The sequence below is a fragment of the Sinocyclocheilus anshuiensis genome, unplaced genomic scaffold (assembly GCF_001515605.1).
Source record: "Sinocyclocheilus anshuiensis isolate Anshui unplaced genomic scaffold, SAMN03320099.WGS_v1.1 scaffold1151, whole genome shotgun sequence".
NCBI classification, from domain to species: domain Eukaryota; kingdom Metazoa; phylum Chordata; class Actinopteri; order Cypriniformes; family Cyprinidae; genus Sinocyclocheilus; species Sinocyclocheilus anshuiensis.
This window is the reverse complement of record NW_015548202.1, coordinates 156,545-168,523: the sequence shown is the minus strand read 5'-3', so window position 1 is coordinate 168,523 and position 11,979 is coordinate 156,545. Positions and strand designations below refer to the sequence as shown.

Below are 11,979 nucleotides of genomic sequence, written 5' to 3'. Positions count from 1 at the left end.
AAACAAAGTAGTTTCGCTTTCACAACAAAACACAGCATCACACACGGTGGGCTTGAGTGAGCAGCGGCCGGTAGGCTTGCGGCAACCGCATGTGACGACCTCGGGCTGGACTCTGCTTCGTCCACGGTGAAAGCCGATCCGGCGATCCAAAGCGTCAAGTAGATGTATTCCCTCAGCGACCAGCACGGGTCAGCTCCAGGCATGACGAAGCGGATATCGTCCTCTTTTGGAAGGCCAAACAAAGTAGTTTCGCTTTCACAACGAAACACACAGTGCCTTCACGACATGGCGGCGGCGGCAACAACAATACTACAGCGAGAATAAAAGTTACTCCTTCTTTCTTTGCGTGAACATTTGGGTGGCGTTATGCAAATCTTCCCACATCGTGACGTAGACATGTGGGGGCGTGTTAGAACGAGCCGCTTTAGGTAGGCGAGGTTTACTCTTAACTTTTATAAAGAATATCTCTTTGGATTTGAGACTTTAGTCTTTGCAACTTTACAGATCTTCTTTATGCACCAAGAGCTTGTAACACTCCAAAGAGAAAGGAAAAATTGAAATCGCATCATATGACCCCTTTAAGATGATCCACATCCTGATTTGATATACATTGGCATTCAGTAAGGCATCAGGAGCCTGATCTCTAGGTTTGAGCATAGATATTCAACAAGATCTGATCTGTGAATGAATCATAGTTGGTTGTGTGAGTGAATTGCCCATCATTCATTGAGCTGATGTTGTTCACTGTTGATTTCTTCTTGGGTTGTTTTGAGTTAAGCAGTGATCACATGATGAAGAATAAGACTGTATACACTGATTAGATCTTGTAGTTTGAGTGAAGGTTTGGTATTGTTCTGCTTTAGAACAGAACAATAGAAGTATTGTTTCTTTTGTTCTGGTGCTGCTGGGCTTTAGTTTTACACCATCATCATTTCCAGCACTAAAGCCCTTTCCTGGAGTTTCCTAAACCTCTGATCCTTAGTGATGCTCGGATTTTAAGAAGATCTTTGGTCTCTGAAGATCTGTGGTTCATTCCGTTAGATGTTTTGGACCATTCAGGCTTTATTTTGATAGACCTCCCCAGGGCTGCATAATTTTTGGGGGGGAAATGTGGCGAATGTGCTTGTTTGTGGGCTGCACAATTTGGCCAAAATTTTGTGATTATTTATCAATATGCCTGACTTGTCTGTAAAACATACATTTTTGGGCCAATTTTTTATGTCATGAGACAACGATTTTTATCAGCACAAATGTCCTTTCAAAAGTTGAATTTCAAAAATTTAATTTTATAAAATGTTTTTTATTTATTTTATTGTATTTATTATATTATATTGTTGAATGTTGAATCTGTATTTGCCACGTAATGCTGATATGGCAATACATCAACCAACAAAATTAATATTACTAGGATTACTACTAAATATAAATATAAAAATTATTAAATAAAAAGAAAAAAGAAATATTACTATTTGAATATTTCACTGTAAAAATTAGAATATAAGAAAATAGTAATAATTTTTATTTTACATTACAACTGTAATATTACAACACTAGTATTTAATATTTTAATAACACTAATATTCTTAATTTTTTTTCATTTTCAAATGTTAAACCATTTAAAATTTTATTTTGATTTTTTTTATTTCATTAAATCACAGTCTTTGCAATTTGATTTGATCAAAGTCATATTGCTATTTTGATTTTATTTAGATTATTTTGCAGCCCTACCCACCCGTGAAAACTCACTGCATTGATCATGACAGGTAATGTGATTATGTATGTAGGCCAAAGAGGCGGACTTAAAGGGGTCATATGATGCTGCTAAAAATAACATTATTTTGTCCTCTATGCCCCGCCTTTCTGAAACCCGTCGATTTTTACAAAGCTCATCGGTCTGAAAAGTGAGGTGTGCTCTGATTGGCCAGATATCCAGAGCGTTGTGATTGGCCGAATACCTAAAGCGTGTGACCGAAATGTTACACCCCTTTGTAACACTCCAAAGAGAAAGGACAAATTGAAATCGCATCATATGACCCCTTTAAGCAACACGTCTTCTGGAACAGAAAATCAGGCCCTTGATCAGAAAGAATTGATCCGGATGTGTTTTGTGATAATGTTGGATGAGAAAGGTTGACTGACTTCCTGTTGTCAGCGTTGCACTGGTGCTGATGTGACTGAAAGGTGGCATCTTGACAACCAGCTGACATCATCATGGCTGTCAATCACAGCCTCTGTGATGTCCGGAGATCTTGAGCACGCACTCCGACTCAAACCTGCAAGACAAGCAGTTTAAAACATCTGTTAGAAATACTGAGCAGCTGCTAGTCTGTTGGGTTTAGATTCAACTTAGATTTCTAATTCAACTGTTTAAAGCTGGTCTCTTCTGCTCACCAAGGCTGCATTTATTTGTTCAAAAATAGAGTAAAAACAGAAATATTGTGAAATATTATTACAATTCAAAATAACTATTTTCTATGTGAATTTATTATAAAATGTAATTTATTCCTGTGACGCAAAGCTGAAATTTCAGCATCATTACTCCAGTCTTAGTGTCACATGATCTTTCAGAAATATTCTAGTATACTGAAACATCTGTAGCGTTTGTGTTTAAAGGTCCCATGACATGCTGTTTTTTGGATGCTTTTATATAGGCCTAAGTGGTCCCTAGTACTGTATCTGAAGTCTCTTTCCCGAAATTCAGCCTTGGTGCAGAATTTCAGCCACTACGAGCCAGTCCCACAATGAGCTTTCCTTAGGACGTGCCATTTCTGTGTCTGTAGCTTTAAATGCTAATGAGGAGGAGAGAGGCGGGGCAACTGCCATGCTTCGCTCGTTTGCAAGCCATGATGTCTCTCGAGGAAAAAAAAATATTGCGCTCGCCTCGCACGGTAGTAGCTCATTTTCTCATGGGCGGGCCAAATTCTCTGGGCGGGCAAAGCAGAGAAAGGGGAGGTAACCTTTCCCTGTATGACGACATAAAGGGAAGATTCCAGATTGGGCCATCTGAGCTTTCATTTTCTCAAAGGCGAAGCAGGATACCCAGGGCTCGGTTTACACCTATCGCCATTTCTAGCCACTGGGGGACCATAGGCAGGCTAGGGGAACTCATATTAATGTTAAAAAACCTCATAAAGTGAAATTTTCATGCCATGGGACCTTTAAAGTGACACTCTCTCTGTCTCTTGAGCACATTTGCGTGTCTATCAGGGACTGTGATGGTGTTTGAAAGTGTTTGCTCAGTTATTACAGTCTGATAGTAAACGCTGAATATTTCTTTCTGTTGCACCAGGGCAAAGTGTACAGGAGACTTTGAACTTCCCGTCAGTGTGTGTTTGAGTGTTTGGCACGTCCACAGGTTTGCTCGCGTATAATTAAACATGCATCATTGACAACATAAAACGGCATAATGCAACATGTTTATAAGTGAAAGTGAATATTATTGTAATTCATTAGGCCTTGGATATTATGGTTTATTTTATGTTCCATTATTATCAGTCTTTTCAGAGAGATTTTGATGCATGATCATGAAAACACAGATGATTTTTCTCTGGAATAACATGCACTGATGGAACATGTTGGGAAAGTCATCCATCATGCTAATGTCACCGCTGTGATGATGCCGGCGTGTGTGTGTGTGTGGGGCGTGTCTGTGAGCTCTTTGTTCAAACAGCTGTTGTGAGCGAGTGTAACACACGTGGAGGATTTTACACACTCTACTGCACCAGACAACAAAGACCAGACACACACACACACACAGCATCGCTATCAGCGCACAGTGTCTCTCTCTGCTGTTCTGTCACCCTTCTCTTATTTTGATTCCACATTTGCACATCGAGTCGTTCCAGGTTGAACATATGCTTCTATTTATCGCTCCATCCATCCACCCACTCACTCCATTCATTTCCAGTGTTTTGGTCCATTTAATGTACTTTACTGCCGTGATTGTACATTTGTTATACAGAAGCAGTGGGTAGTAGTATTAATACATGGTAGTCGTATTAGCAATATATTTTGAAATTATTCATTATATGAAATATACAAACGTTGATAATAATCAGAAATGTTTCTTGAGCAACAAATCAGAATTTTAGAATGATTTCTGAAGGATGTGACACTGAAGACTGGAGTAATGATGCTGAAAATTCAGCTTTGCGTCCGAGAAATAAAATACATTTTAACACATATTCAAATAAAAATCAGCTATTTAATATTGTAATAATATTTCACCATATTACTGTTGCATAAATGCATGATATTTTAATTAAATCATAGTTAGAAATAAAATAAACACATACAAATTTGAATTTAAGCAAATCAAAAAATGTGAAATCTCTTTTTCTGTCTCTCATTCTTTGTTGTCCTTTCTTCATTGATTTCTTCTTCTCTCTGTCAGATTCTCTCTTTGTCTTTCCGGTGGTCTTTGTGAGCGTCTGCAGAAAGACGGCTCTGCTGTGAGGTGATCAGAGAGCAGTGAGATCTTACTGCAGTGCTGCAAGAAGGAACTATTTTGATGGGAAACTAGACACACGTTAAACAGCTGAACACACACACACACACACACACACACACACACACACGTTATAGTGTTGTGTTTCTTTCTGTTCCTTATTCTGTTAGTGTAGCTGTGCTGTTGTCATTGTTTGTGGTTCATGTGTTTGTGTATGTAGATGGAAGCTGTTCTGGAACATCCAAGACGTTTTATTATTATAATTTCAGATATGTTATTTTTAAGCTCTTTTCACACCACCAGTGTCTTTAATGCTTTAAATTACTAGTTACTCTAGTGGTTTGTCACTAGTAAATGTTTTTAGAATCAGAATCAGAATGAGCTTTATTGCCAGGTATGCTTACACATACGAAGAATTTGTTTTAGTGACAGAAGCTCCACAGTGTGACAGAATGACAGAGACAAGACAAGACAGATAATAAAAAGAATAATATACAAATAGACAATGTGCAAAATAGCAAAAACACAATATACAAAATAGACAATTTAGTATGTACACAGGTATGTTAGGTGCAAATTTGAAATGTAAATAAGTATGTGTGTTAAATAAATAATGTATAATAGTGTTGTGTGTTCCACGTTTATTGTCAAGTGTTCATGAGATGGATTGCTTCAGGGAAGAAACTGTTCCTGTGTCTGGCCGTTCTGGTGCTCAGAGCTCTGTAGCGTCGACCAGGCGGCAACAGTTCAAAGAGGGAGTGTGCTGGATGTGAGGGGATTTTGCCAGCCCTTTTGCTCGCTCTGGATGAGTACTGTTCTTGAAGAGAAGGGAGGGTTGTACCAATGATTCGCTCAGCAGTCCGGACTACCCTCTGTAGTCTTCTGAGGTCAGATTTGGTAGCTGAGCTGAACCAGACAGTTATAGAAGTGCAGAGGATGGATTTAATGATAGCAGAGTAGAACTGTTTCAGCAGCTCCTGTGGCAGGTTGAACTTCCTCAGCTGGCGAAGGAAGTACAACCTCTGCTGGGCCTTTTTCGCAATGTCAATAATGTGAGTGTCCCACTTCAGGTCCTGAGAGATTGTGGTGCCCAGGAACCTGAATGACTCCACTGTTGGTACAGTGCTGTTCATGATGGTGAGTGGGGGGAGAGCAGGAGGGTTCCTCCTTTAGTTCCTGAGTCATTAAGAATTTTTAGTAAAAAACACATAAAAATGAGCATCCTAGAAGTTATTTTGAAAAAAAAAGTTTTTTATAATTGTAATAACTTTTTCTACCCCTTAAGCAAGTTTTCTGATGATGTAATCAATGGGAAAATAATATTAACCAATACATTTTCCAGCTAATTAGACCCAAAATGCAATCAAATCAAAAGAAAAAAAGAAAACATGAAATAAAAATTGCAATGTTTAATTTCTTAATGTGATGTATTGGATTAAATTAAATAAAGTATTTAAATTTTAAAGTCATATTTTCAAAATGCATTCAATAGAATCAGCATGAATCTGCTCATTGTGAAAACAATTAAATTTATTCAGTTAAAAAGTATAAACATGGCTAAAATATGGCTACACTGTAACAAATGATTTTTCAAAGCTGCAAATAAAACTTGGTTTATTAGAGTAAGTTTTACAAGAAAATACTATTTCCGTCTGTTTAATTCGACATATTGCAGTTTTCTGTAATTATTTTTGAAATTTACTAGCAATTTTGAGTAAAAATAGTTTCTAATCTACACAATTTTTAAAATAAATATATAAACCTGGTAAACTGTGTGTAGCACATTCACTTTATTAGTACACCATAACATTTATTTTTAAAAGTTTTAATGTGCTACTTGCCGTTTTGTTGTAATTATTTATAAAATTATAGCATTTCTGAGTGAAAATTGTTTCTGCCCAAAATGTTTTTCCGTGCACTATTACAGAAATCTTACCTGTTCATTTATGCATGACTGATAGATATGCTTCACATTATGTTTACTAGTTAAATGTAATAGTTAATTTTTGTACACAATTCAAATGCATCTTTTACATGGGCCTAAATATTGTCCCACAAAAAAGTCTGTATTACTCAGAAATGCGTCACTGTATGGAAATGAAACGTTGCATGTTTCCTTTAGGTTTGTTTTGGAGTTTATTTGTTCCTATAGTCTCGGCCTCAGACGTCACGTCCACAGACCGCTGGCTGAACGTCTGATGCATACGGCACACAAAAGTGGAAACACTTCAGGAGTTTCGAAGTCGTCATCGGATTGGTTGAATTATATAGGATTTCCGGGAGACGTGTGTCGCATTCTTTAACGTTCCGCCTGGAAACAAAGATGCCGTGACGCCAAACCCCCTCACGAAAGAAGAAAGCCGTCGTGTTTACAACTGTGACACTACGAGCGTTTATCATGATCAACTAAGGATTCCAGACCTTCAGCCGTCAGTCTGAAGGTCTGGCTACGCGAGACTAATTTGTTCCAGAATTGTCCTGGTTTGTTTCTCCGAGTGCTCTAGAATGGTGAATGGTGTGTAAACAGCGGCTGTAGCTGAAGTGAAGCGGTGCAGTGTGCCGGCGGCTCTATTAGCAGAGCGTGTGTCGTAGCGCCCGAGGCTGCTGTGACTGTCCTGTCAGAGACGTGTGCTCATTTAGACTTGACGTGATGAAATTCTGTGTGAAACGAGAAATATTCATTGTGACGAGCACCATTATGTGACCGGCTAATGGAAAAGCCCTAATGAGAGCTCAATTAATCTTATTTCTGGCTAAACAGATTTTTCCCCAAATGTGGGTATTTTTAGGATATCTGCCAGTATATTCAAGACTGCTTAGTGCTTAAAGACTTTATCAACAGCTATTTAGAGAATTATTTTGTTATTTCCAACATAATGTCTGAAACATTTTCTGATTTCCAACCTAATGATATTTTCAGCTCATTCCTACACATGCATTTATATAAATGAACCGAAAAGACATTTATCCTGTAGTAATGCTCTTATAATGCACATCATACAAGAGGGTTTAAAAGCTGAAATGAGAAGCTTGAATTTTTAAAGCATTATAGGCTGTTTATTTTTTGAGCTGTAAGATGACATAATTTTGACATAATTCCTGTGGTTGTACTTTGCACCATGTGAACATTGATTTATGGATGGCAGCTTTATGTCCTTTGTTTAGTACCTGTTATTTTAGTGTTATTGTTAAAAACTATTTAGTTTATTGTAGTCTAGTTTATTTTAGTTTATCTATTATCTTTTAGTTTATCCTTAGTTTATTCTAGTTTATCTTTGATCTGTAATTATTTAGTTTAATAAAAAAAACATTTGGTTTATCTACATAGTTTTTATTATTTTCTATTATAGTTTTTGTTAACATTTTAAATTCGAGAGATAGAGAAGTAAATATGAAAATAAGAAATGTTGCCATTGCAACTAGATGAAATAAAATAAACTTTCTTTTTATATTTCATTTTATTTCAGTTAATGTATACTATTTATTTCAAGTCACTATTTTTGTAATTGTTTTAGTTTTAGTTAACTATATTAAAGGTCCCATGACATGCTGCTTTTTGGATGCTTTTATATGGGCCTAAGTGGTCCCTAGTACTGTATCTGAAGTCTCTTTCCCGAAATTCAGCCTTGGTGCAGAATTTCAGCCACTACGAGCCAGTCCCACAATGAGCTTTCCTTAGGACGTGCCATTTCTGTGTCTGTAGCTTTAAATGCTAATGAGGAGGAGAGAGGCGGGGCAACTGCCATGCTTCGCTCGTTTGCAAGCCATGATGTCTCTCGAGGAAAAAAAAATATTGCGCTCGCCTCGCACGGTAGTAGCTCATTTTCTCATGGGCGGGCCAAATTCTCTGGGCGGGCAAAGCAGAGAAAGGGGAGGTAACCTTTCCCTGTATGACGAAAGGCAAAGCAGGATACCCAGGGCTCGGTTTACACCTATCGCCATTTCTAGCCACTGGGGGACCATAGGCAGTCTAGGGGAACTCATATTAATGTTAAAAAACCTCATAAAGTGAAATTTTCATGCCATGGGACCTTTAACCCAGGATGGTAGTAAAAACAGGCACCAGCTTTTAATTTTTTATTTTTATTTTATTGTAACCTGGTCATGTTGTGACTTTGATTACAGGGTTTGTAAGTGATTCTGTCGTATGAGTTCCATGCTGACGCGTGTAATAAGATCAGAAATGGACTTCAGTGGCCTCTGTGAACTTTGAGGTCAATCTATAAGCTGGTATATTTATTTGTTACAACTTTACTGTCTTTCTCTTCTGGGAAAATAAACCAAAAATATTGATAACGCAATCAAGGTTCAGGGCTGGAATACAAATAAAAATGATTGGCTATTTATGAAAGAGGGGTGAGCTAATTTGATGCTTCTTAACTTCCTGTTTCAATGGGAAATATGTCAACATGGGAAATAAATCCGTGCTTATCAAAGGAATTAGTGAGATCTGCATGAAAACACATGATGAAATCACTTTCAATATTGTTTAAACTTACAAATGTAATGTCGTTTAACAGTATAATAAAGCATTGCACTTTCTGTGAGTGTTTAGTGTTGAGTGTCAGAGTGAAGGATGCAGAGGTTAAATGGCGCGTGTGTGTGTGTGTGTGTGTGTGTGTGTGTGTGTGTGTGTGTGATGAGGGTCATTGACAGATGATCATGCTGGAGTCAGTAGAGGACAGAGATCTCCAATCCTGACTCAGCTCATTAAAGTGGTCCGTCTGAATCTACTGACACAATGAAAGTTCTCACGCTTCTAATCCTGATCATCTGATGTGGTGAATCTCAATCTTTCTGGCAGTGTGTGAGTCGCGTGTGTGTGTGTGTGTGTGTGTGTGTGTGTGTGTGTGTGTGTGTGTGTGTGTGTCGAGTCAGACTGAACAGCTGATATCACAATACACACACACACACGTTTTGTTTACATTCTCTGAAGCATCTGATCTGGAATATTTCACTAAAACTAAAATGTTGAAGTGAAAGCAAAAGTATAATGGAAGCATGAGAATTTGAACATTTAATATGAATATTTTATATATATAAGTCAAACAAACTTGAGAAAGGACAAAAAGGAAAGAGGGACAGAGAAATAGATTTTTTGCTCATTTTAATTCTTGTTTTTTTACAATATATATACACACTACTAAAAGATTTGGGTTAAGATTTTTTGTAATGTTTTTTAAGAAGTCTCTTCTGAATACCAGAAGATCTTCAGAAATCATTCTAATATGCTGATTTGCTGGGATGCAGTTGTGCTGGGATGTATAATTTTATAATGTATACATCAAAATGAGCCTTATTTTTTTATATATATATAATATTGTCCAAAGGGCGATAAATATCAAGATAGACCTTTCAGAGATGGTTCATTATTTGGATGTGACATAACAATGGCCTGTGATTGGATTATCACAAATTTGCTGCATAAGCAGTTGGCCTCTTTGTCTCTGTTGTCAGTTTTTAACCAGAATAAGCTGTGCTGTGGAGCAGACATTGATAATATAGATTGGACAGATGATAGAACAGCTGCAGATGTGGATCTTCAGAACATTCATTGTCTTCCAGCAATTCGACTTCCTGCCATATGCTTGTGCTTCCTGTTTCTATTTCCACTGGTCTGGTTTTGTCAGTCCCACCCATGTCTTTCTTTTACACTAGCTGTCTTTCGCAAGTTCCGTTTCTGTGTCAGATCTCTGGTTACTTTAATGCTCTCTGCTTGGGAACATGATGAATATGTACACAAAGGATCCATGCACAGATCTTGGGTGGTGTGAAAAACAATTGCTAAACCGAGTAAATGATCTTAAAAATGAGCAGATGTGTTTTTATAAGTGTAAGCGGGAGCGCAGCGCCCTTGTGTGTGTTATCGTGGATGTGTGCTGGTAAGATGGTGCTGCTCCAGTTGTAAATCCTCTTTGCTTGTATCTCTAGATTAATCTCTCTCTCTCTCTCTCTCTCTCTCTCTCTCTCTCTCTCTCTCTCTCTCTGTCACCTGGTGTGAGTGGGGCATGTAGTCCCACCCAGAGCAGTCATTATGTAATACAAAACCAAATGGAGGAGTAAATATAAAAGCAAGTGTGTGAAGCTCTTGAGTAATGGTACTTTGATGCTGTAATTAAGTATTATTTGGGGGAATTTATATTTTAAAGGGGTGGTTCATTGTGATTTCACTTTTTTAACGTTAGTGTGTAATGTTGCTGTTTGAACATAAACAGTATCTGCAAGTTACGAAGCTAGACGCACACTAGAGGCGGTTTAGCCAATCACAACACACTGGGCTAGCTAACCAATCAGAGCCTATCGCCTATTTCTGAGGGAGGGGCTTCATAAAAGCAGGAAATGATCAGCTTGTTTCTCAGAGAAGGGACAGAGCGGTGTGGAATAAAAGTAAATTATGTGAAAAATAATGCGTTTTTAAAAAAATGAAGCATTAACACATGTTAGACTGCACCCCATAAACACAATCAAGCCTAGAAAAAAAACAGTCAACCACCCCTTTAACTGACTTTAACTTTAACCACCCCTTTTACTACTAGAACTGAATATTTACATAATTACTTTTTGAATGAAAAATTAATTGATTAGTTAAGTTCTAAAGCTATGAAAGCGGCATTTACTACACAGAGCCGTAGTTCACTGACAAGCTACACAAAATCGTGTTCAAAATCGGCATTGAATTGCCTGCGATTATGAACGTGATTTTGTGTAGCTTGTCAGTGAACTACGGCTCTGTGTAGTAAATGCCGCGCCATCTGAAAGCACGTGCTGGAGATTTACTTCTAATCACCAGAAGCGGCTTTACTGATGAGATGCGCATGACAATCGCATTCGATTTTTTGCCCAGCCCTAGTGTGAACTAACCACTGCACAGAATATGAAGAATATCAAAAACTTTATGAGTCAGCTGTCCACGGCAGTCCTTAAGGTACTAGCACAATAATACACTCAGCAAAATATCATGTAATTATCGTTATGGATAAAATCCCAGAAAATATTGAGATATTATTTTTTGTCAATATCGCACAACCCGATATAGTGTGTTATATATATATATATATACACACACACTATACCGTTCAAAAGTTTGGGATCGGTAAGACTTGTAATGTTTTTTTAAGAAGTCTCTTATGCTCATCAAGGCTGCAATTATTTGATCAAAAATACAGAAAAAAACTATATTAAGTGACTCGAACCCGCAACCTTTGGGTTACGAGTCCGACTCTCTAACCATTAGGCCACAACTTCCCCCAATTACAATATAAAATAATGGTTTCTATTGTAATATACTTTAAAATATTATTTATTCCTGTGATGCAAAGCTGAATTTCCATCAGCCATTTCTCCAGTATAAAGTGTCACATGATCCTTAAGAAATCATTCTAAAATGTTGATTTATTATTAGAATTATCAATGTTGGCAACAGTTGTGCTGCCAAATATTTTTTTGGAAACTGCGATACTTTTTTCAAGATTCTTTGATGAATAAAAAGTTAAAAAGAACAGCATTTATTCAAAATATAAATCTTTTCTAAC

The 11,979-nt window shown here is 37.4% G+C and overlaps 1 protein-coding gene across 4 annotated transcripts in view; it reads left to right on the top strand.

The window, feature by feature from the left end:
• Positions 1-11,979, top strand: part of LOC107653361 (CBP80/20-dependent translation initiation factor-like) — a 74,706-nt gene that overhangs the window by 6,092 nt on the left and 56,635 nt on the right. The window lies entirely within an intron of this gene.